The following is a 23441-nucleotide window of genomic DNA, read 5'->3' on the forward strand; positions in this document are numbered from 1 at the left end:
GGATCCTGATAAATCTGTCCTGTCCCTTTAATTGATCACAGTAGTAGATCCTGATAAAGCAGTCCTGTCCCTTTAATCGTCTGATCACAGTAGTGGATTCTAATAAATCAGTCATGTCTCTTTAATCGTCTGATTACAGTAGTGGATCCTGATAAATCAGTCCTGTCCCTTTACTCATCTGATCACAGTAGTGTATTGTGATAAATCAGTCCTGTCCCTTTAATTGTCGGATCACCGTGGTGGATCCTGATAAATCTGTCCTGTCCCTTTAATTGATCACTTTTGTGGATCCTGATAAATTAGCCCTGTCCCCTTAATTGTCTGATCACAGTGGTGGATCCTGATAAATCAGTCCTGTCCCTTTAATCATCTGATAACAGTGGTGGATTGTGATAAATCAGCCCTGTCCCTTTAATCATCTGATCACAGTGGGGGATTGTGATAAATCAGTCCTGTCCCTTTAATCATCTGATCACAGTGGTGGATCCTGATAAATCTGTCCTGTCCCTTTAATCATCTGATCACAGTGATGGATCCTGATAAATCAGTCCTGTCCCTTTAATCATCTGATCACAGTGATGGATCCTGATAAATCAGTCCTGTCCCTTTAATCATCTGATCACAGTGGTGGATTGTGATAAATCAGTCCTGTATCTTTAATGCAGTGCACGCCCACTCAGAAGTCACACAGCTCCAGCCCAGCAGTGTGATGTGCAGGCTGTATGGGGAAGCACCATGATTCATAGCACTCTCTGGGGCTTTGCTGTAGATTCTGGTAAGTTTCTCCATGCTGTTCTCCCGTCTGCTGTCCCATGAAGTTGTGCTGTATGCTCAGCCAGGACAAGTCAGTGTGGTCCTGGGGGGGGGGAGAAGCGGGCACACTTCGCTGCTATTCCCTCTACTCATGTTTCATAACAAACTGACAATGATCCTGGATGGTGTACACGGGGTCGGGGGATGGGGAGAGGTGTCATTGTAACTTGCTGCCTGTGATCGCACACTGCGATGGAGGGCATGGACTGATACACATTACATGACTGTGTTATTTATCTGTGTGGGAGGAGGAATGAGCTGATAAGTCCTCTTGGAGGATGCTGACGCAGGTCCTGATGTGTTGAGCTCAGTGAGCCACCCTGACATAGCAGCCTTGTATGGGGAGGTGATGGGTGATATTACATAAGAACTGGGAGTGATGGGGAGGAGGGTGCGGGTGCTGATGCTGATCATCACCTGTGTATGGCATGAGCTGGGGGGGTGACAGGTGTCACATGGTGTGCGTTTTCTACTTAGGAACTACGATGACTGGGGAATTTTCCATAGAAGGCTGACACTTTCTGAATCATACCCCTCCACATTTCCTTTTTTAACTTGAGATGTGTAACACAACAATGGTATAACAATAATACTGTCACAATGGTACACTTATGGTTAAAAGAAACCTTTGCTGACCATTTCCTGAAAATGCTACCTCCCTGGCTGTCTTACTGCCCCATGCAGATTTGAGGCAGATCTGATGTGCCTGCCTGTTCTGAGCTTAAAGCGGAGGTCCCACGAAAAATGTATAATATTAAAAGCCAGCAGCTACAAATACTGCAGCTGCTGACCTTTAATAAATGGACACTTACCTGTCCAGCGTGCCTGCGATGTCAGCAGCAGAAGACGAGCAATCGCTTGTCTCTCTGCTGCCCCCGCCACCATCCTCAGTGAGGAAATCACTGCCCGGTTCCCTGCTGTGCATGCATGAGTAGTGCGGCGCTTTCCCAGTGCCCCGCTGTCTCCTGGAACCAGTGTGTTTCCCAGAAGGCTGCGGGGGACAGGAAGTGGAGTGACTCCCGTGGGAGTCTCTCCCCGGAAGTGGGTACAAATACCTGTATTATACAGGTATCTGCACCCCCTCCCCCTTGAAAGGTGCCAAATGTGACACCAGAGGGGGGGAGGGTTCCAAAAAGCAGAAGTTCCATTTTTGGGTGGAACTCCGCTTCAAAGAGGATCTTCACCCCGTAAACAAAAATATAAAAGTCAGAAGCTACAAATACTAAAACATACTACACACACTTACCCAGGATACAGCGATGTCCTCACCCAACCCTTCTCTTTGCCAGTCTTCAGGTCCAGGCGCTGGTATCTTAACTCCCCGCGGCTTCACAGCAGTCTGCCCACCGTGCATGTGCAGGCCGCGCCGGGCCCTGTGAATGGTCCCGCAGTCTTCAGGGGCCTGTTATGTGCCACAAGAGGCTGCGGTGGGGGGGGGGTGAACCGGGGGTGCAAAAATAACCTTTAGTAGCTTGAACTACATACAGCTGTGGCCAAAAGTTTTTAGAATTACACAAATATTGTTTTTCAGAAAGTCTGCTGCTTTAGTGTTTATGATGGAAATTTGCATATACTCCAGAATGTTATGAAGAGTGATCAGATGAATTGTAATTCATTTCAAAGTGCCATGAAAACGAACTTAAAGTGGTTGTAAAAAAACAAAAAAACAAAGGCATAATGAGCTAGTATCCATAGTATCTTTATGAATTACTTACCTTACATCGACGCCCCAGCAGTGGTCCTCATACTCCCTCTCCAGCCGGTGACATCACTTCTGGGGGTTTCTTCCAGGTATGGCGGCTCCGACTCCGGAGCCACGATGACATCGCTGGCACATACAGTATGTGCCATTGCTTCAGTGCGCATGTGCCGGTGAAATGAGCACATGCAGGGGACAGGGGATATCTCCTAAACCGTGCAGAAAAGTATATTATTATTTTTAAAACAAAATCTCCAGATGGGTGGTGATCACAAACCCAATACCGTTAAAAATGAGTGCTCTAGGTCAGCGTGGGTTCCACAAACCGTAACTTCGCTAGACCGGAACGCACGCTGACCTAGAGCACTCGTTTTTAACTGTATTGGGTTGGTGATCACCACCCATCGGTTTTTAAAGGAGATTTCGTTTTTTAAAAATCTATTTTTTTTTAATAAAATACTATTTAAACTATGAGAGCCCGTCTCTTTTCTGTATGAGGATACAACATCGGGGTCACAGAGAAGGATATTGTTACAAGATGAACCAGTGTCAACAGCGGATCTCAAACTGTCTTTTGAGGGTTTGGTGACGTGGGCATGGGCATAAAAACGCAGTGCTCAGATTTGTATGTAGCGGTCAGAGACTTCACTACCTCTGACTGTATTGTTTTGCCAAATTTGGGCCTCTGTTCCAGCCGTGGCTGTACTGTGAGTGACCACTATTGTTGTCTGGGGTGTTGGTACCACCCCAGGACAAGGGTGGCAGCAGTCGAGTCAGGGCGTATTGGGTGTTTTTCCTCGGCAGCCAATCAGTGGGGGTTGATCGCCTCGCTGTACATGCTGGGAGAGAGTTGTTAAGGGACAGACGTTATTAGTTCTGGGTCATCGGTCGTTATCGCGGAGCCTGGCCTGTCGCCCCCCCCCCCCCCCCCCGTGTGTGGCCCTCCTGGCCGGGGGTGCGTGTTCAAGTGTTCCTGGCCTCGGGACCACGTTGGTCTGGGGTTGTGATGTACTGAATAGGCCCGGTAGTCAGACTGGGTCTACATTTGCAGAGTGGTCCTGTGCTGTCCGTCCTAGAGGGTGGAAGCCGCTCAATGAAGCACCTATTCTGGAGAGCACCGAGCAGAAGGCTTGTACGCTCAGGAGAGGCCTTGAACTTCATTGAAGGACGCACTAATACTGAGAGGCCAAGTGAAGGTCGCCTGTCAGTTCTGACTTCACAAGAACTTATTTCAAGAAGAGATCCGGGTGCTTAATCCTATGCTGAGAGGATTCTGGACCGAATACATCTTCACATTTGGGAAGGTCTGTGACATAGACTTTGCTAAAGTTTCCGTGTGACACCCTGGCTGCTGGGTTAGTGAGAGAGGCCTATCCGGGTGCACAATACCCACTCTGGCTAAAGTAGCGACGAAAGCTGCGTTTCCGAACAAAAGTTATACACCTGAACCTGTTACCTATCACCCTTCCACCCCTTTAACTACTACTTTTATTCTTTTACCACATTGGGTAATAAAGCAAAGAAAAAGAAGCCTAAAGTGTGGACATTGAAGTTTTTCTCAACTCTCATCCGATACCCTAGAGTAGACGGCAAAGAAATAGAGGTAACATGCAGCCCAAAACAATCCAGCAGCTCCTTCGGGGGTAGTGCTACACGTACAATGTGTGTGTGAGTATATATATATATTTATCGGCGTATAGCGCGCACTTTTTTGCCCTGAAAATCAGGGCAAAATCGTGGGTGCGCGATATACGCCGATACCTGCTTTCCCGCGCCGAGTTTGAACACTGTGCCGGCATATACCGAGCGCAGTACAGTCGTGTATAGTCGGGCAGGCTCGGCTACTCTCGCGCTCACGTCCTGGGCGTACAGGACGTGAGCGCGAGAGTAGCCGAGCCTGCCCGACTATACACGAGTGTACTGCGCTCGGTATATGCCGGCGCAGTATTCAAACTTGGCGCGGGATCGAGCGGGGAGGACGCCGCAGAAGGACGCCGGACCCGACGAAGAGGACACCCGAAGCCGCAGACGGACCGTTCTCATCGGATGGACTGATCGTGTGTACGCGGCCTAAGGCATCCAGGAGAGTCTACTTTATAAGGTTATGCCTCGTACATACGATCGGTTTTACCGGCGGTCAAAAGTCAGCCGGGAAAACCAAGGGGAAAACCGAGAACCTGCTTGTTTGTTTTTCCCCATGTACACCAACAGGAAAACTGCCATGACAGCTTTGGCCATGTGGATGCTCCACTGCAGTATTTCCCATAGGAAAACTGCCGAGCGAAAAAACGCTGAGAATTGCGGCGGGGAAAAAGAGAACAAGTTCTAATTTTTTTGCTCGCAGTTTTCCTGTCGAGAACTGCTATGGAGCGTACACACGGACGGTTTTCCCAACCAAAAGCAAACATGGCAGTTTTCCCGTCGCATTAGGTGTCCCGGTTATAGGGGGACTTTGATTTATAGCGCCCAGGGCTTCCAGATTGCTTCAAACCTACCTGTCTAGAAGTTTTGCTACAATTTGTGCTTGGGTCATGATCCAAGAGATTTTACGCTTTGATGCTAGTATCGAGGCCCTGGGTTTCTTCCAAGCCCCCACTAAGGTAATTTTTGCTCCCATGAGCATGAAGAATATCAGGGTTTGAGTGTGTTTAGGAGTCTTATCCATTCTATGGTTCAAAAAAGCAGTTGTAGAGTCCTGGAGAGCTGCTAAACCAGTGACCTTCTTTACTAAGCCTCTAACATCCCAAGAGTCTCAAGGACAATTATCTTTCAGCAGTTGGTGGCTCGGTGGCTCGGGGATCAGGAAGTGACAACAAGCTCCTCAATCAAAAAAAAAAAAAGAAGAAGCGAAGACTTCAGGTGTGAGGAAGATAGTCCTGGACTACACGGGCTGATAAGTATGTTTTTATAAAAGTCAGCAGCTACAGTAGCTTAACTGCTAGTGTCTCCAATAGTCATCTCCCCCAGTGGTTGTTACAATATAGTAGTTGTTGGCATTATATAAATCCTGTTTAATAATAAAACAACAGTGCTTTAGAAAATAAAGGGAGACAGCAAAGTTACAATACAAATCCATTAGGAGGGCCTTGCTCATAAGAGCTTACAATCTAAAAGGGAAGAGCAAATGATACAAAAGATAATAACTGTGGGAATGTAAAAATGCAGTTTGAATGTGAAGGTGAGATAGGCTTCTCTGAAGAGGCAGACAGATTGGGAAATAGCAGGACAGATTTAGCTAGAGAGTTCCAGAGGATGGGAGAGGCTCTAAAGAAGTCCTAAAGGTAGGCATGGGAGGAGGTAACGAGGGAGCTGGAGGTCTTGGGAGGAACAGAGTGGCTGGTTTAGGCGATATTTTGAGCTGAAGTTGGTGATTTATCTTGGGACAGAGTTGTGGATGGCTTTTTATGATGTTAGTATTTTAGCAGAGATGGGAATCAAAGTAAATGTCAGGGTCCAAGATTACATGTAGTACCAGTGGAGGGACTGATAGTTGTGCTAATGATCTTGATGGACATGTATAGCAATGATCTAGGCCAGGGGACTCCAAACTTTCTAAACAACAGTTTCCTGTCCTTCAGACTTTAGGGGGACTGTGACAACTGGGAGTAGACAATGCCCTGGTGTCAGTAGGAGTTAACAATGCCTTATTTTGAGGAATAATGCCCAATCATTGGTGTCAGTGGGAGCAATAGTGCCCCATTGTTGGTGTTAATAGGAGGAATAGTGTCCAGTCTGTAAAATCAGTGGGAAGAGTAGTGCCCCAACACTGGTATCAGTAAGAGGAATAGTGCCACATCACTGGTATCAGTAGGATTAATAGTGCCCTATCCAGGGCTGGACTGGGACAAAAATTTGGCCCTGGAATTCCTCCAGACTGGCCCACTTTGACAGGTCTCTCCCATGGCGGCCGGACAACTCCCGCGCCCCCGGCCACCCAAGCCCCCTCTTCCCCTTCACTAGCCACTAGCTGTTCTACTTTTATTAGAGTAGAACGGCTGGTACTGGTACTTTTATAGGCGGTACCAGTGGGAAAGCTAGACATTATTTCACCCAGGTAAAATAATCAGTTTGGTGCCCCCCCCTTTTGGGACAAGATTAGGCAGAAGTGAGAAACTCCCAGGCCATAGCTGTTGAGTCAGCTGTCTGTCCCCTTGCTCCTCTGTCATCCCCCCTGCTCCTCTGGTCCTCCCCCTGCTTCTCTGTTCCCCAAAGGTGAGCGCTGCGGGGAGGAAGAGGAGATGAGCGCTGCAGGAAGGGAGAGAAAGAGGAGCGGAGGGGGGCGGCGGTCTGCTGTCACTGAAGCCGGCCCACTGAGCCATCGGCCCACCAGGAAACTCCCTGTAGTCCCAATGGCCAGCCCATCCCTGGCCCTATCATTCGCGTCAATGGGAGAAAAAGTGCCACAAGGACCGGATAAAGGCAAAGGGCCAAATGAGTGATTAGAGGGAAAGTTGGGCCTCTGCTTTAGTAACCAGGGATTCATTTAAAAAGTCTTGATTGGTTGCCATATGTTGACTTTTATAAAATACTCTGTTTTCTGAGAAAGTCAAACAAGTTTTTCTTTTTATAAAAGGCTTAACAGCTCCTCTGTGTTGAGACCTAAAATCCCTGGTGCTTCATTAGCGTTTACCCTTGCATGGGTGTATAACACTTCTCCCCACACGCAAAATGGCACACTCGGAGAAAAGCAATGTATGCTCATAGGTGGGTAAATGCCCATGCAGAAGCCATTGCCATTCATGCACGCACAGCTGCGAACGGTGGTTATGTGCTACTCCTTGGGCGCCATAAAGCAACTGAGATTTTACACCTCAGTACACAGGAGCTGCTAAGCATGAGGCCTAAGTGTTTTATCAGCACTTCCAATCTTTGTGCCCTCTGTGTTTTCCAGAGAAGAAAGAATGTAAGAGGTTCTAAATACTTGAACTGGTTTATGGAAATGTAATTAAGATGATGTTAACCCAGTTAATGAGTAAGCGACTTGGCAAAGTATGCGTGCTTAAGGTGAAGGTGTAAATGTGACATATGAATGGAACATTGACTATGGAGGATTTTACAGATTACAGAGCTCTTCTGTGACAGGCAGTTCTGTCAATACTTGCTGTTGAAGACTGGAACAAGTCACAGCTGTACATGTTTATATGCTCAATAAAGTTTAGCAGCGCATATTTTGCAAGTGTCATATACCAAGAGAATAATTCTATTAGGTCCCAGGAATCTGTTACAAATGACATACCTACATAGAGAACATCTTTAGAAAGACGGAGATAAACCTGATTATTTCCGCATCTCGGTATCACAGCAGTTAGAGATATTATTAACGGATTTAATGAAGGAATGTAAAGACCAAAGTATGAATTTATATATAGAAGTCGCAAATACTTGGAGAAAGCAACTGGTAGATAATCGCTTGATGGCAGGACTTAGATATGCACACATCTTTAGGTTCTTTGTTGTGTAGTGTCTCTTTAATCCAGAAAGATCTGACAGCCATATAGATGCCTTTTGTGTCATTATATAGTCCTATAGCAAATCTCCTGTCGGAAATCATGGATCTTCTGTGACCATTGGTGTCAATACAAGATTCCAGAGTCTAAATCAGTGGGCCACTTTGTTTTGGTCTATCATGGGGGTCGGCAACCCGTTGATTGTGAGCTACATGCAGGGCCGGCCTTTGGGGTGTGCGAGATGTGCGGCTGCACAGGGCGCCATGGGCAACAGGGGAGCCGTGCGGCCAGAGCTGTACTAAGTGGGGGTGCCACACACTGGGGGGCGCCCCCCCCCCCTCCGTGACTTAAGCGGTGACAGGGTGACCGTCACTCCGTGACTTTAGGCAGCACCGTGGCAAATAAGAGCTGCAGAGAGACTCCAGGCACAGGCAGATACCGTGATACAAAGGGGTGGGGGTAGCGGGGTGACATCGCTGCACCATCCATCCCCCTCCTCTCACGGCCGCGGCTGAGCTGTCCTGATTAGCACTGATCGGCACTTCTCACAGAACACCTGATGTCACACAGGCACAGCCGAGTGAAGCCGCCTCCCCCTCCTCTCTGTTTATGTGTACAGAGGGGGAGGGACCTTCTGTGCATGTGCTGCCGCACGCTGATCTGAGGTACTGAATGGGAGGAGTTTTCACTGAGGGGGTTTGTGTAATGTCAAGGGGTCCAGTGATGCAGGGTGCTGTGTAATGTAAAGGGGTCCAGAGATGCAGGGTGCTGTGTGATGTAAAGGGGTCCAGAGGTGCAGGGTGCTGTGTAATGTAAAGGGGTCCAGAGGTACAGGGGGATGCGTAATGTAAAGGGGTGCAGGGTGCTGTGTAATGTAAAGATGTGCAAACTGTTAAAAATATTGCAAATATTTTTTTCCTCGTTGTGTATGTTTAGGTGACCAGGGGGCGAGGGGTGAAGATGGGGGGGGGGGGGCGCCAATGGATTAGCTCGCACAGGGCGCCTGAACACCTAAGGCCGGCCCTGGCTACATGTGACCCCCGCCTTCTATTGCTAGCTGCAGGTCTTCGCCCTCAGCCTCCTTCGCTGAGCTTTCGGTCCTCCTCTCTTCCTCCCCTCCTGCCTCCTCTGCCGCTGTCATCAGTGAGCAGTGGAGAGCGAGTGGCAGCACAGCTCAGGACAGAGGGCGGGGTAAGGAGCTAGCCAAGTAAATTTTTCTGGTTAACCTGCAGGTGATTGGTTGCTAAGTCCTAAGCAACCAATCACCAGCTTGTTACATTGAAAAATTACTCAGCCAGTTCCTGCTACCGCCCCCTTTCCAGAACTGTGCTGCCTCTCGGTCTTGTGTGCACAGGAAGGCTGCAGTGGAAGACTGCATTGGGTGGGAAGGGGGAAAAAGAACACTACTGTGTGGGTGGGTGGGGGGGGGGTTGATGTAATGTAAAGGGGACAGTGAAAACTGCAAAGGGCCCTAAACACGTATACAGCCCATTACCAAGTTCAGCACCATCCAGCTGCAAGCAGCGGGACTGGGTGCTGCACCTGTCCCTCCCTGGTGCACTAAAACACGTGGAGGGGAAAGCAATGCCTCTGTGTGCAAGGAGCCTAAATGGTAATATCCCATTATATTCTATTAATTTAGGAATGCATCCAGGGTTTTTTTTTTAAAGCAATCAGCTGAGTTGATGGTAACAGTAACAGTTGACTTAAGCCTCGTACACACGAGCGAGAAACTCGATGGGCGAAACACATCGTTTACCTCGTCGAGTTCCTTGTCAGACTGTCGAGGAACTTCGACAAGCCAATTTTCTTCATTCCCGTCAAGGAAATGGAGAACATGCTCTCTTTTTGGCTCGTCGAGTTTCTTGACAGTTTCCTGAACGAAAATGTACACACGACCGGTTACCTCGGCAAAAAAATATCTCCCAGCAAGTTTCTTGCTGGTTTTTGCCGAGAAACTCGGTCGTGTGTACGAGGCCTCAGGCTTACCATTTGAGGGGGTCAAATGTAAAACTGCAAGTAGGCTTACAAACAGCCCCGTCGGAACAGGACATGCAATACAAGCAACTGCTTGGGGCCCCGAACTGGCCAGGGGCCCCCAAGCAGGAGCCCGCACGCCCGTCCACTCTGGCCCGAGTGTGCAGCCTCCCCCCCCTCGCACCCACGGCACTGAGCACCATGTTCCTTCCCCACCCCCAGCAGTGCATATTCCGTACGAGGAGGAGGAGGTAGGCTAGGTCTGCCCCACCTCCTCCCCATGTGCCCGCCCACAACCCCTTCGTGCAGCCAATCTGTGCCTGGAAAGGGGGTGTGGGCGGGAGATTTTAAACGAGCCAGCTAATGATCATTCCTGCCTGATGTCACTGCCTGAACGCGGCGCCTGTGCCTCTGAAGACAATGCGGCCTGGGTGAGTGATCCCCCCCCCCCTCTGCTCTCTAAATAAGCCATAGGCTTCCATGTGCTGCACTCATTCCACCCCCCCACCAGCACAGCCACTCATAGTGGGGGGGGACTCTGATGGGGACACCACCTGCTGTGGGGGGGACTCTGATGGGGACACCACCTGCTGTGGGGGGACTCTGATGGGGACACCACCTGCTGTGGGACTCTGATGGGGACACCACCTGCTGTGGGGGGGTGACTCTGATGGGGACACCTGCTGTGGGGGGGGCTCTGATGGGGACACCTGCTATGGGGGGGGACTCTGATGGGGACACTTGCTGTGGGGTGACTCTGATGGGGACACCTGCTGCAGGGGGACTCTGATGGCGACACTACCTGCTGTGGGGGGGGGACTCTGATGGGGACACCACATGCTGTGGGGGGGGGGACTCTGATGGGGACACCACCTGCTGTGGGGGGGACTCTGATGGGGACACCACCTGATGTGGGGGGGACTCTGATGGGGACACCACCTGATGTGGGGGGACTCTGATGGGGGCACCTGCTGTGGGGTGGGCTCTGATGGGGACACCTGCTTTGGGGTGGGAGGGGGGAGTAAGAAGTATGTTGGATTTAGTTATTGTGCACTTTTTTTATGTATATTATTTGATTTTATGGTCCAGTGGTGTTTTTTGCAAATGTTCAATTGTTGAAAATGTTCAAATTTTATGCACATTATATGCAACAGCAGTATTTGCACTGTAAACCTTTTTTATTTATATAACGTGTTGGTGAACTTAAACTGTATCGATATGCTGTGGTTCCTGTAGGCTTTGCGTGCGGGCGTGCGGGGGAGGGGGGGGGTAGGGGTTCCTGGTGTTTGGGGGCCTCCATGTCCATCTCGCTTGGGGCCCCCAAATTCATTCAAATGGCCCTGCTTACAAAGTTATAGTAATTGAGGATTTAATATTCTAATGATTCTTCCATAAGTCTTAAGTGCCGGTTCACACTACCGTGACTTGGGATCCGACTTGTGTCGCCCCAAGTCGCGTGACATGAGAAATTCAATTGAAGTGAATGAGAGCAGTCTTAATGCACACTACTGAAGTCACTCCGACTTCAGAAAAGGTTCCTGTACTACTTCAAGGCAACTTGTAGGCAACTTGTACCCATTGATTTCAATTGAAGTTGCCTCCAAAGTCGGATCACCGTCTTAACTGAAACAACTTTGCAGGAAGAGAAAATCGTTTTCTCAGGCAAACCCCTCCCTCCCACAGAGCGGATTATTGTTTGATTGGCCACTGGCAAAGTTGCCTGTCCTGGAGGCGCCTCGAAGTTGCCTTGAAGTTGCCTCAAGTTGCCTTGCAAAGTCGTGCCGACTTTCATGTCGATGTAGTGTGAACCGGCACAGCTTTGCGAGGCATTTTCGAGGCAACTTGAAGTCACCTCCAGGACAGGCAACTTTGCCATTGGCCAATCAAACAATAATCAGCTCTGCGGGAGGGAGGGGTTTGCCTGAGAAAACTATTTTCTCTTCCTGTAAAGTTGCTTCAGTTAAGAGCCGGTTCACACTGGGGCGGCACGACTACGGGGGCGACTCGGCCAGGCGACCTGAGCTATGAATAAGCACTGAGATACAGTGCGAAACGCGTCAGCTTTTTGTTCAGATTCTTTTGGCCGTGGCATGTAATTTTGTGACCAATTTTTATTAAAAAGGAATTTTTTTGGAGTGCGGCTGTCCCAGCCTTTTTCTTCGAGTCGGCCAGGCGACCTGAAGACGACTTCTAAGGCGACTTGCAAAATGACTTCTGTATAGAAGTCAATGCAAATCGCCCCGAGTCGCCCCCGAAGTCGTACAAGAACCTTTTTCTAAGTCGGAGCGACTTGCGTCGCTCCTTTTAGAACGGTTCTATTAACTACAATGGGACGCGACTTGTCAGGCGGCTGTGTCGCTGTTACGGAACCATGAACCAGACGTACAACAAGAGATAAGTGAAAATAAGAAGGCTTTATTGAAAATCAAGCTGTAAAGCAAAAGTCCAACGGATGGTGAAACCAGAGGTCAGGAACCAGAAGAGTAGTCAGACGAAGCCAGGATCAGGAACCAGCAGGGAAGTCAGACGAAGCCAGGATCAGGAACCAGCAGAGAAGTCAGACGAAGCCAGGATCGGAACCAGAAGCAGCAGCAGTCTTAGAAGCATGTGCACACAGGAGGACCAAGCAAGGAACTGAAGTCACAGACCTCCTATATATGTGAGCCAGGTATCCAGCTCCTCCCAGTGGGAAGGAGGAGCCGCAGGGTGGGAGGCTACAAGAGACCTAGAAACCAAGATGGCCGCCAGCACATGTCAAACGAAGGAGACAGGAGAGAGGTAAGACCATGACAGTACCTCCCCCTCAAGGGCCCCTCCTCCGCGGTGCAAAAAACGGTTTCTGAGGGAAGCGTGCGTGGAAGGCTCGGAGCAAGGCAGGAGCATGGACATCTGCGGAGGGAACCCAGGAACGCTCCTCAGGACCATAACCACGCCAGTGGACCAAAAACTGCACCCGACCGCGAACCAGGCGTGAGTCCAGGATATTGCTCACCTCATACTCCTCGTGATTGCCCACTTGGACCGGACGAGGCCGAGGAACCGAGGAAGTGAAGCGATTGCACACCAGTGGCTTCAACAGGGAGACATGAAACACGTTGGAGATCCGCATGCCAGGTGGAAGCGCAAGGGCATAGGCTACCGGGTTTACCCTGCGAAGCACTCGGAAGGGACCAACAAAGCGAGGAGCCAGCTTGGGAGTGGGCACTCGAAGGTTGAGGTTGCGGGTGGACAACCATACACGGTCTCCGACCTGGTAGGAAGGAGCAGGCGCTCGTCTGCGATCAGCCTGGAGTTTCTGGCGCTGCGCAGAGACCTCAAGGGACCTCTGGATCTGTACCCAAGAAGCACGTAGAGCAGAAAGGTGATCCTCCACAGCCGGAATATCCTGGGGAGAGAATGCCTCCGGTAACACGGCAGGTTGGAACCCATAATTGGCCATGAAGGGAGACGTCCCAGAGGAAGAGTTCACAGCCGTGTTCCTGGCAAACTCAGCCCAAGGCAGGAGGTCAACCCAATTGTCCTGGTGATCGGAGACATAGCAACGAAGGAATTGCTCCAAGGCCTGATTGGATCGTTCTGCGGCCCCATTGGACTGAGGGTGGTAGGCCGAGGAGAAGGAGAGATGAATCCCCAACTGGGAGCAAAAGGCGCGCCAGAACCTGGACACAAACTGACTCCCCCGATCCGACACTATCTCTTTGGGCAAACCGTGCAACCGGAAGACCTCCCGGGCAAAAATTGTGGCCAACTCTTGTGCAGAGGGTAACTTCTTGAGAGGAACACAGTGGCACATTTTGGAAAACCGATCCACAATCATGAGAATGACCGTATGGCCTCGGGATGCAGGGAGGTCCACAATGAAATCCATCCCCAGGTGTGACCATGGGCGCTCCCCGGTGGCTATGGGTTGCAGCAGGCCCAACGGAAGGTGCCGAGGGGACTTACTTTGGGCACAAACAGAGCATGCCGCTACATATGCGGCGATGTCGGAACGTAGGGAAGGCCACCAGAACAGACGTGAAACAGCCCAGGACAGCTGATTCTTACCAGGATGCCCCGCGGTCTTGGAGTTATGGTAGGTTCGCAACAACCGAGTGCGCAACTCCTCAGGCACAAAACATCTGCCGTTGGGTGTCCCAGAGGGAGCACCAGACTGAGCCGCCAAAATCTGCTCACCAAGGGGAGAGGTCAGCTGGTGCGAATGGCGGCCAGGATCTGATTCGGAGGTATGACCGAAGTCGGTATAGATTCCTCCCTGGACAGCTCGGAGTACTGCCGTGATAAGGCATCCGCCCTGATGTTCTTGGAACCAGGTAGGTAGGAGACCACGTAATTAAAACGTGGCAAGAGCAGAGCCCATCTGGCCTGACGTGGTGTCAATCTCTTGGCCTCAGAAAGGTAGGTCAGATTCTTGTGGTCCGTCAGGATGAGAACCGGAACCACCGAGCCCTCGAGCAAGTGCCTCCACTCTTTGAGAGCCTGCACTATGGCCAATAACTCCCTGTCACCAATCTGATAGTTGCACTCCGCGAATGACAGTTTCCGGGAGTAAAACCCACAAGGAAGCAGCGGACCCTCTGGTGTCCTACGCTGAGACAGAAGGGCGCCTACTCCCGTCTCGGACGCGTCCACCTCGAGGACAAAGGGCAACCCAGGGTTGGGATGAGACAGAATCGGAGCTGACACAAAGGCGGATTTTAGGGCCTCAAAAGCCCGGATGGCCTCGAGCGGCCAGACCTGGGAATTACTGCCCTTCCTGGTCAGATCCGTGAGAGGCTTGGCCAGCATGGAGAAGTCCCTGATGAACTTCCGATAATAATTGGCGAAGCCCAAAAAACGCTGCAAGGAACGAAGACCACTGGGCTGAGGCCACTGTAAGACAGCCGAAACCTTCTCAGGATCCATGGAGAACCCCTCAGCGGAAATGATGTAACCTAGGAAGGTTACCTGGGATCGGTGAAATTCGCATTTCTCAAGCTTACCGAACAGCTTGTTCTCTCGTAACCGTTGCAACACTCGTTTGACATCCAGAATGTGGGCCTCCCTGGATTCAGAATATACCAAGATGTCATCCAAATAGACCACCACACACTGCTGCAACAGGTCACGGAAAACATCGTTGATGAATTCCTGAAAGACTGCGGGCGCATTGCACAACCCAAAGGGCATAACCAAGGATTCATAATGACCGGTCCTGGTGTTAAAGGCGGTCTTCCACTCATCGCCCGCCTTGATCCTTACCAGGTTATATGCCGCCCTCAGGTCGAGTTTGGTAAAGACCGTGGCCCCTTTAAGGCGATCGAACAGCTCGGAAATCAAGGGTATCGGGTAAGCGTTCTTGATCGTGATGCGATTGAGACCCCTGTAATCGATGCAAGGCCTCAACTCACCGCCCCTCTTTTTCACAAAGAAAAATCCAGCCCCTGCCGGGGACGAGGATTTGCGAATGTGACCACGGGACAGCGCCTCCATCACGTACTCCTCCATGGCCTCATTCTCCGCAACCGACAGTGGATAGACCTTGCCGCGAGGAGGAACGGCACCAGGTTGTAACTCAATGGCACAATCATATGGGCGGTGCGGAGGTAGGGCAACTGCGCGTACCTTATCGAATACATCCCGGTACTGCTCGTATTCAGGAGGCAACAGAGAGTCCGAGGAAGTACACAGCAACTTGACAGGCCCATGGATGCACTTAGCCCCACACTGTGGTGACCATGAGAGGATCTCGGCCGATCTCCAGTCAAAAGTCGGATTATGCTTCTGGAGCCAGGGGTACCCCAAGACCACCGAGTAGTGTGGAGACGAAATAACTTGGAAGCAGACCGACTCTCTGTGAGCGGCACCAATGGCTACCCCCACTGGAAGGGTCTCATGAGTCACGTGTGACGGTTGGAGGGGTCTGCCGTCTATCGCCTCTAGAGCCAGCGGGGAACCTCGAGCCTGTAGAGGAATGGAATTGGCGGCAGCGAACTCACTATCAATGAAAAAACCACCAGCACCAGAGTCCACCAACGCCTGGGTCGTCACCGAGCCCCCGACCCAGGAGAGGACAACAGTGATCAGTGGTTTATCAACACGGGAAACCGGGGACGAGGAGACTCCACCCAAGATCTGCCCCCGACAGGATCTCAGGTGCGAGCGTTTCCCGGACGGTTCGGACATGCCAACCGAAAATGCCCATCGAGACCACAGTACATGCATCGGCCCTCGCGTCTCCGGAGTACCCTCTCCCCCTCGGACAAGCGAGCAAACCCCAGCTGCGAGGGTTCACCCCCAGACAAGTCAACCCCAGGAGGCGTGGGAGGAGAGGGAGGCACGGGTGGGACAGCAAACTTAGGCGCCAAACTGTTAGGAGGCCTCCGCAGGCACTCCTTAAAGGAAGGTCTCTCCCTGAGTCTGGTGTCAATCAAAATCAGGAAAGAAATAAGAGCCTCGAGCTCCACTGGTAGGTCCTTAGCTGCAACCTCATCCTTCAAGGCATCCGAGAGACCATGAGAGAAAGCAGCGACCAGGGCCTCATTATTCCAACCTACCTCTGCTGCCAGGGTACGAAACTCAATGGCGTATTCGGCTACGGATCGTGAACCCTGTCTGACGGACATAAGGAGCTTCGCAGCAGAGGCGGCGCGAGCCGGCACATCGAATACCTTCCGAAGAGAAGCAACAAAACCGGAAAACTCGGCAACCACCGGATTGTTGTTCTCCCATAAAGGACTGGCCCAGGACAAGGCCTTGTCAGAGAGCAGCGAGATCAAGAACCCCACCTTTGATCTCTCAGTGGGAAAGGCATGTGGCAGCAACTCGAAATAAATGCCCACTTGGTTAAGGAAACCTCGGCACTGAGTTGGCTCTCCCCCAAATCGCTGTGGAAGGGGGGCAGAACCGGACATACCCCGAAACACCGCAGGCGCAACATCAGGTGTCGGGGTAGACTCTGGCGCAACAACCGGAGCGGCAGTAGGAGCGGGCCCAGGAGCGACAACCGACCCATCGGCAACGGGAGCGACATGAACCGTGCGTTCAAGCAGGGTTTGCAACGCCACGGCGAACTGACCCAACAGGGACTCCAGCTGATCAAGTCTGGCAACCAGCGTGGGTAGCGAGGATGGCTCTGTACCGTCAAAATTCATGGCTTGGTCCTAATGTTACGGAACCATGAACCAGACGTACAACAAGAGATAAGTGAAAATAAGAAGGCTTTATTGAAAATCAAGCTGTAAAGCAAAAGTCCAACGGATGGTGAAACCAGAGGTCAGGAACCAGAAGAGTAGTCAGACGAAGCCAGGATCAGGAACCAGCAGGGAAGTCAGACGAAGCCAGGATCGGAACCAGAAGCAGCAGCAGTCTTAGAAGCATGTGCACACAGGAGGACCAAGCAAGGAACTGAAGTCACAGACCTCCTATATATGTGAGCCAGGTATCCAGCTCCTCCCAGTGGGAAGGAGGAGCCGCAGGGTGGGAGGCTACAAGAGACCTAGAAACCAAGATGGCCGCCAGCACATGTCAAACGAAGGAGACAGGAGAGAGGTAAGACCATGACAGTCGCCTGACGAGTCGCCCCAGTGTGAACCGGATCTAAGACAGTGATCCGACTTTGGAGGCGACTTCCATTGAAATCAATGGGTACAAGTTGTCTAGAAGTCGACTTGAAGTAGTACAGGAACCTTTTTCTGAAGTCGGAGTGACTTCAGTAGTGTGCATTAAGACGGCTCTTATTCACTTTAATGCAATTTCTCATGTCGCACGACTTAGGGCGACACAAGTCGGATCCCATGTCGTGGTAGTGTGAACGGGCACTAACTAGTTCTCTTTAATAACAGTTGCCTGTATCAAGCATTAAATTAGATTAAAATATTCTTACTTCAGCTGTCGTTTTTCAGTGCAGATTTGGATGTGATCATTTGTTTTGGACAGTATATGTAATTTACATTACATGCAGTATGATAAATGAAGTCTTTATGCTTGTCCTTTTCTGTAATACAACTATATACCATCATTCTTGTAATTGAAGTTGGCTTTAGGAAAAAAAAGTCACTGTCTGCAAAGCGAATGGGGGAAGAAGGTAGTTCGTGTTTGGACATATAATTATTTCCAGGAGCTGAAGTTCAAAGCATTCAGAATAAAGACAGTTCTTGAATGAACTTTCTGTGTTCTTACAAGAAGCAGGTAGAACGTTACACAAGAGTATAGTGTATTTCAAATGAAATCAGCTCAGTGCAGAAAAAGCATGCTACAAAGCCTCTTTGTACTAAATGATGATTTTTTTTTTTTCTTTTTTCATTTTGTCATGAACACATTTACCTGAAAGACTATTAATAAAGGTAATGGCATGGTCCCCATGGCATCTACACGTAGGTAGAGTTTCTAGTTTTATTTTTTTTTAAGAGAAATATTAAAAAGTCTAAGGCCTCATGCACATGGGCACATGAGACTATACAAAGTAAATTGTGGGCTTATTTCTGCACCCAAGAGACACAACTGCAGCGAATAGCCAGCCATGATAAAGAATAGCTGCACGCGGGTATATGCTGTGCTTGCATAAACATGCATGTAAATCCTCAGTTGCCTGCAAGCTGCACCCAGGGATTTATATCTGTGCCTGTGCTTTTGCAATGTATACTGTATGCTGTAGCAATAATCACTGTGTTCTCCCGGCAGGAAAGGCTCCCTGTGCTCTTCCCCCCTGGAGAACACATTAGGGGTTATTTACGAAAGGAAAATCCACTTTGCACTACAAGTGCAAAGTGCACTTGAAATTGCACTGAAAGTGCAGTCTCTGTAAATCTGAGGGGTAGATCTGAAACGAGGGGAAGCTCTGCTGATTTTATCATCCAATCATGTGCAAGCTAAAATGCTGTTTTTAACCACTTAAGCCCCAGACCAATATGCTGCTAAATGCCCAAAGGCGTTTTTACAATTCGGCACTGCGTCGTTTTAACAGACAATTGCACGCTCGTGCGACGTGGCTCCCAAACAAAATTGGCGTCCTTTTTTCCCCACAAATAGAGCTTTCTTTTGGTGGTATTTGATCACCTCTGCGGTTTTTATTTTTTGCGCTATAAACAAAAATAGAGCGACAATTTTGAAAAAAATGCAATATTTTTTACTTTTTGCTGTAATAAATATCCCCCAAAAACATATATACATTTTTTTCCCTCAGTTTAGGCCGATACGTATTCTTCTACCTATTTTTGGTAAAAAAAATCGCAATAAGCGTTTATCGGTTGGTTTGCGCAAAATTTATAGCGTTTACAAAATAGGGAATAGTTTTATTGCATTTTTATTAATTATTATTTTTTTACTACTATTGGCGGCGATCAGCGATTTTTTTCGTGACTGTGACATTATGGCGGACACTTCGGACAATTTTGACACATTTTTGGGACCATTGTCATTTTCACAGCAAAAAATGCATTTAAATTGCATTGTTTATTGTGAAAATGACAGTTGCAGTTTGGGAGTTAACCACAGGGGGCGCTGTAGGAGTTAGGGTTCACCTAGTGTGTGTTTACAACTGTAGGGGGTGTGGCTGTAGGACTGACATCATCGATCGAGTCTCCCTATAAAAGGGATGACTCGATCGATGCAGCCGCCACAGTCAAGCACGGGGAAGCCGTGTTTACATACGGCTCTCCCCGTTCTTCAGTTCCGGGGAGCGATCGCGACGGAGCGGCTATAAACGAATAGCCGCGCCGTCGTCCTGGATCGCTCCCCGCGGGAATCCGACCGCCGCATGTAGCGGGGGGGTCCCGATCGGACCCCCGACCCGCGGAAAGGCAAGGACCTACCTGTACGCCCATTTGCCTGTACGTGCCATTCTGTGGACGTACATATACATGCGGCGGTCGGGAAGTGGTTAATTCTCCTTGCATGTCCCCCTCGGATCTACAGCGACTGCACTTCCAAGTGCACTTTGCACTTGTAGTTTGCACTTGTAGTGCAAAGTGGATTTGCCTTTCGTAAATAACCCCCATTGTGTCCATGGGAGGGATTACTCAACACTGACTGTGTTGTTGGGGGGACTCGAGCGATTTCCCTTCCTGCAACAAAATACAATTGTAACAACTATGGCCAGCTTTAGGCTCCATGCACACTGGGCTTAAAAAAAATCTGTTATTTTTGGAGTGAAAAACGTCCATATAGAGCATTTTTGGTACAAAGTTTAGATGAGTTTAGGAGAGTTTTACGTTTTTACTGCCAGTGAGCTCCAATCAGAAACGCGAATGAGAAGGTTTTTTTTCCTGCCTCTAAACGTTGTTCTCAAAAATATGCCTGTAAACGTCCTAATGTGTATGGACACCTAGGCCCAGTTTCTCAAAGGGCTTACGACGGCGCAACGCCATGTACGCCGTCGTAAGTCCTAATCTGGGCCGTCGTATCAATGCGACTGATTCTTAGAATCAGTTACGCATAGATATCCATTAGATCCGACAGGCGTAAGGCTCTTACGCCGCCGGATCTTAAATGCAATTTTTTTTTGTCCGCTAGGTGTCGCCTCCGTCGTTTTCCCCAATGAGTATGCAAATTAGCTAGATACGCGAATTCCCGGACGTACGCGTGGCCGACGCAGTAAAGTTACGACGTTTACGTTAGGCTTTTCCCAGCGTAAAGTTGCCCCTGGGTATATGAGGCGCAACCAATGTTAAGTATGGCTGTCGTTCCCGCGTCGAAATTTATAAATTTACGTTGTTTGCGTAAGTCGTCCGTGAATGGGGCTGGACGCCATTTACGTTCACGTCGAAACCAATGACGTCCTTGTGACGTCATTTGGAGAAATGCACCCTGGGATATTTTACGGACGGCACATGCGCAGTACGTTCGGCGCGGGAACGCGCTTAATTAAAATGCTACATGCCCCCTACCTGCCTAATTTGAATTAGGTGGGCTTGCGCCGGGTGATTTATGCTACGCCGCCACAACTTTACAGGCAAGTTCTTTGTGAATAAAGCACTTGCCTGAAAAACTTGCGGCGGCTTAACGTAAATGAGATATCTTACACCCGCCCTAAGTTACGCCATTCTACGAGAATCTGCCCCATAGGATAATATTGAGTTGCTTCTACAGGCAGAACACAAAACTCCTGTAGAAGCAACGCTTTTTATTCCAGTGTGCATGGAGCCTTAGAAGCATTGTATAACAAGAGGGAACTAATTTCATGAGACAAACTGAAATTGTTAGAATATGATTGCAGTCTGTCATTACCATTAGACTTTACCCTGATCCAAAAGGTGAGAATATTTTTTAAGGTATGGTGTGTGAATAGGAACACATAACCCACATGTAGTGGGTTTATTCAAATTTAACTGCAAAGTGGAAATATACTTTACAAGCACATTGGACGTTTTTACAGCTGCTGTTTTTGGCTTCAGACATTTTTTGTTCTACAGTCAAGAAACTCTCTAGCATGTTTTCCTATGTGTCCTTGCACACATAGGCTGTTATCAACTGTTTTTGGCTGGTGTGTTCTTTGGCTGTAAAAAAACAAAACAAAAAAAACGAGGCTCGCCAGCATTTTTTAAGGTTTTTGATTCCATTGGGTAAAAAAAAAAAATATGCTAAAAAATTATGAAAAACACTAAAAAACGTTATTGCAAAAACGTTGAAAAGCTCACTGCAAAGCTACTGGCGTTTTTATAACGTCCAGTGTGCATGAGGCCTAAGGAACGGCATTGATAATACATAGACATTCAGAGATGGTGGATAGGGTTGTACAAAAATATGTTGTATGGGGTTTTTCAACATTTTTCTGTGATTTTCTTTATTTTTTCTAACCTGCATCTGCTTTTATTTTATTTTCTAAAATAGTTAAGATTCTCTCTTTGCTCAGCAAAAAAATTAAAAAGAAATAGCTGTGTAGCTCTATTGTAACTTGTAGGTCTCTTATCAGAATATTTTCTGTTTTAATTATTTTTTTTATTGAGTTATAATGTCATTACAGTATTACAATTTGGAACAATTATAGTAAATTGAACAGTACATTGGAGGCCTGCAACTGTAGATCTCCTTACAGTGTAAGTACATAGCTTTTCCTAGTAGTTGTTGAGTTTAACAAACAGAGGCTTTCTTTAGTAGTTAACAGTGAGGTTCCTATGAAGGTGAATGGTAATATGGTGGACTATAAGGTTGCGTTCAGCTTTACTTGTTGCCCCAGCGATGGTGTAAGACAATAGAGCAGGGGCCATATTCACGGGGGTTATGGTTGGCGGTGTAGTGAGCAATGGGTTAAACAAATAGTCAAGATTAAAAAAGCGAGATGAAAACAAGATGTAGGTGGTTGGGGTGTTGGTAAGGAGTGAGGAGGAAACCAAGAAGTGAATTCTTGCCATCATTTCGATATCTTTTAACACACATACTGTATTTATCGGGGTATTGCGCGCTCCGGCGTATAGCGCGCACCCCTAAAGTGGACCCGCATTCCTGTGGAAAAAAGATTTTTGTACTTACAGTTTTGGTGTCTTGCGCGGCGTCCATCGGCGGCCTCGTCGGGTCCGGCGTCCGTCTGCGGCTTCGGGTGTCCTCTTCGTCGGGTCCGGCGTCCATCTGCGGCGTCCTCCCCGCTCGATCCCCGCTTTCCCGCAACGAGTTTGAATACTGCATATACCGAGCAAAGTACATTCGTGTATAGTCAGGCAGGCTCGGCTCCTCTCGCGCTCACGTCCTGTACGTCCAGGACGTGAGCGCGAGAGGAGCCGAGCCTGCCCGACTATACACAAGTGTACTGCGCTCGGTATATGCCGGCGCAGTACACTTGTGTATAGTCGGGCAGGCTCGGTTACTCTCGCGCTCACGTCCTGCACATCCAGGATGTGAGCGCGAGAGGAGCCGAGCCTGCCCGACTATACACGAGTGTACTGCGCTCGGTATATGCCGGCGCAGTATTCAAACTCGGCGCGGGTATCGGCGTATACCGCGCACCCATGACTTTGCCCTGATTTTCAGGGCAAAAAAAGTGCGCGGTATACGCCGATAAATACGGTAACTGTAATGTTCCATAGCAGGGGTCTCCAAGCTTTTCAAGCGAAGGGCCAGTTGACTGTCCTTAAAGCTTTAGGGGGGCCGGACTGTGGCCAGTGGAAATACATAATGGGAGGAATAGTGTCCCATTGTTGGTATCAATGGGAAGAATAGTGTCCCTTTGATGGTCTAAGTAGGTACCCCAGCCTTGATGTCAGTTGGTTTGAATAGTGCTCCACGGGCCAGATAAACACCAGCAACGTTCTACAGATTGGAGACCACTGTTCCATAGTAACTACATTAATTCAGCTCCCACTTTTTTGCCATGTGCCAGGTTTGGTGCTTGTAGTCTCACTACTAAGAACGTGGAATAATTTGTATTTGGTGACTGGTTTTCTTTTACCGTTTGCACTTGGTAATGGTGAAGGTGACAAGTGAACCATCTAGAGACTGAGTGTTGAACCTTTTCTTAATAAGGTCCACCTCATTGCAGAGAAGTCACAAGATCAGTCACTCGCTGTTTGTCACGCTATACTTTACGTCTGCTG

The 23441-nt window shown here is 49.1% G+C and overlaps 1 protein-coding gene across 2 annotated transcripts in view; it reads left to right on the forward strand.

Moving 5' to 3' along the window:
• The first annotated feature begins 679 nt into the window (after positions 1-679).
• PCGF5 (polycomb group ring finger 5) overlaps positions 680-23441 on the forward strand; it is an 84355-nt gene continuing 61593 nt past the window's right edge. The window contains exons 1-2 of one of the 2 annotated variants that reach the window (XM_040362126.1): positions 681-775; positions 5286-5409. The gene's annotated coding sequence lies outside the window, so the exon portion shown is untranslated. Of the gene's footprint in view, positions 776-5285; positions 5410-23441 lie in introns of both variants that reach the window. The other variant, XM_040362128.1, reaches the window with a different exon arrangement.

This window comes from Rana temporaria, chromosome 8, assembly GCF_905171775.1.
Source record: "Rana temporaria chromosome 8, aRanTem1.1, whole genome shotgun sequence".
Lineage (NCBI taxonomy): Eukaryota > Metazoa > Chordata > Amphibia > Anura > Ranidae > Rana > Rana temporaria.